Consider the following 2,863-nt stretch of genomic DNA (forward strand, 5'->3'; position numbering starts at 1 on the left):
AAAGGCTTTTCTCCAGAGTGATTTCTCATGTGTCTCTCAAGGCTTTGTTTCACTGCAAAACTCTTTCCACATTGAAGGCAGATGAAAGGATTCTCTCCAGTGTGAATTCTCTTGTGTATCTCAAGGCCTCGTTTCACTGTGAAACTCTTATCACATTCAGAGCAGGTGAAAGATTTCTCTCCAGTGTGAGTTGTCACATGACTCTCAAGTGTTTGTTTCGCTACAAAACTCTTTCATTGAGGGCAGATGAACGGCTTGTCTCCAATCTGAATTGTCATGTGCCGCTTAAGACTTGCTTGATAAACGAAACACATCCCACATTGATGGCAAGTGACAGAATCTTCTTTAAGTTTCTTTTCATCTAAAATGAACATAAGATCAATGTCAAAATCAAGGACAATAATGGTGAGATAGCCAAAGTAACAGATGTGCAACCCAGTCTAATGCAACAGAGGACATTGTTATATTTTTGACATACTAAAGGCTAAATCTGTCATTCCCATGTTATTGTCTCCTGAAGTGACAGTATAAGTTACAAAGAAATTGCAAGACAGTAAACAATTAAGTAAAATTCAGCATTGGTTTATAATGTCAACTTGTGTTCATGTTAACTTTTTCACATGCAAGTTTAAAGGGGTCATATGATGTTGCTAAAAAGAACATTATTTTGTCTAATGAAATGTGTTTATGTGGTTTAGGGTTCAAAACATATTATTTTCCACATACTGTGTTTCTGGTGGAAAATAATCCTCTATGCCCCGCCTTTCTGAAACGCGTCGATTTTTACAAAGCTCATCGGTCTGAAAAGCGCGGTGTGCTCTGATTGGCCAGCTATCCAGTGCGTTGTGATTGGCCGAATACCTCAAGCGTGTGACGGAAATGTTACACCTCTTACCATATTGTGATGCCTTGTCCCGGCAAGACGAGACAAGAACATTAAAAGCCATTATAAAGGAGGCATTTGTTAGTAGTAAGTACCCGGGGGCAAATGACAAAAATGATTTATGACCCTTGATTAATGGCTTTGACCTTTGTGACCTTTCCCCTCCCCCACGTGTCCCACCACATCGCGACCACCCACATAGTGACCACCCACGTTGCGACCGACCACGTTGTGTTGACCCCCTAACCATCATGGGTCACATCTGGATATCTAACAGGTCAGGGGGTCATACTGTTTTTCCACGCAATTCTAAAAACTTCCAAGCTAGTTTTTCAAGACTACGAGTTTTTTCTTGAGAGAATGGGTATTACTGTTGTACCATGGCGCAGTACGTTTTTCTCTAACCTTTTTCAATTTGATGGGGGCAACAGCTTCTAATGTATTAGAGAAGATAGTGCCCATGTTGCTAGTTATTTCGTCTAGTTCATGTGTACTTATTGGTACACAGAGCAGTTGAGATAAATCAGGCAGGTTATTTGTGAATCTGTCTTTGGTGGCTGGAACAATAGTTCTGCCCGGACGATAACACGGAGCCATATAGTTAATATTAGTAATACACAGCATGCACGATACAAGGAAATGGTCAGTAACATCATCACTTTGAGGTACGATATCTATATCAGTAAGATCAATTCCATGCGATATAATTAAATCTAGCGTATGATTAAAACGATGAGTGGGCCCGGTAACATTTTGCTTGACTCCAAAAGAGTTTATTAGGTCAGTAAACGCAAGTCCTAATGCATCATTTGTATTATCAACGTGAATATTAAAATCTCCGACAATTAGCGCTTTATCAACAGTAACCAATAGGTCTGAGAGGAAATCTGCAAATTCTTTTAGGAAATCTGTATACGGCCCTGGTGGTCTATACACAGTAGCCAGAGCAAGAGATACGATAGATTTCTTTTGCATATCTGACAGTGTAACATTAAGCATTAGTATTTCAAATGAGTTAAACCTGTATCCTGTCTTCTGAGTAACATTGAGAATATCACTATATATTGTTGCAACACCGCCACCACGACCAGTCTGACGGGGCTCATGCTTATAATAGTAGCTTGGTGGAGTAGACTCATTTAGACCAATATAATCATTAGGTTTTAGCCAGGTTTCAGTCAAGCAGAGTACATCAAAACGATTATCTGTGATCATTTCATTTACAATAACTGCTTTGGGTGAGAGTGATCTAATGTTTAGGAGCCCAAACTTTAAAAATCGTTTTTGTTCATTTATTTTACATTTTTCTGGTTTAATCACGATCAGATTTTTTCTAGATCCTGCATTAAATTTATATTTGGCAAGTTCTTCTGGTCTTCTGGCAATTAGCAGCACAAAAAGCCTTATCAGGTTTTGTCATTAGATGTCAAAGCTAGTGCGCTTGGCTTGAAACTCATATAGCAAAACATTAAAGTTCCCTTAACCACTTTAAGCTTGTTTCATTATATGAACTAAATCATTAATTTCCAAATGTAGTTAAAGAAAAAAGAGAATGTTGGATAAAAGGGGAAAAAAAATAAACTAAGAAATAACATGGGCAGGTAAAAGATATTATGTTTAAGTGTCACTGCTGCATACTATTTACCACATTGTAAACTGAGACCTACCCCCAGCATTCAACCTAAAGTGGTACGGGTCTGCATGCCCATATCTCAGCCAAAATCAGACCAGCCCTTATGTCCATAAATGGGCTGAATGTGGCTAAATGTGCTGTGTCTCAGTGCAAATCGGGCCAGATCTGCACATTCAAAGCGTAGCCAAATCTGGCAACCATTACTGGGCCAGAGCTGGCTCACTTTCGGTGAGCCGCTGCCAGAACACAGCCGAGTGAGCCAACACTCAGCCGCAATTGGCCCGATTGCGCGGTCTACCTGGGAACACACACAATTTCACCCAATCTCATATTAATCTTGAGTACCT

Source organism: Sinocyclocheilus grahami, unplaced genomic scaffold (genome assembly GCF_001515645.1).
Source record: "Sinocyclocheilus grahami isolate Dianchi unplaced genomic scaffold, SAMN03320097.WGS_v1.1 scaffold1125.1, whole genome shotgun sequence".
Classification (NCBI taxonomy): Eukaryota; Metazoa; Chordata; class Actinopteri; order Cypriniformes; family Cyprinidae; genus Sinocyclocheilus; species Sinocyclocheilus grahami.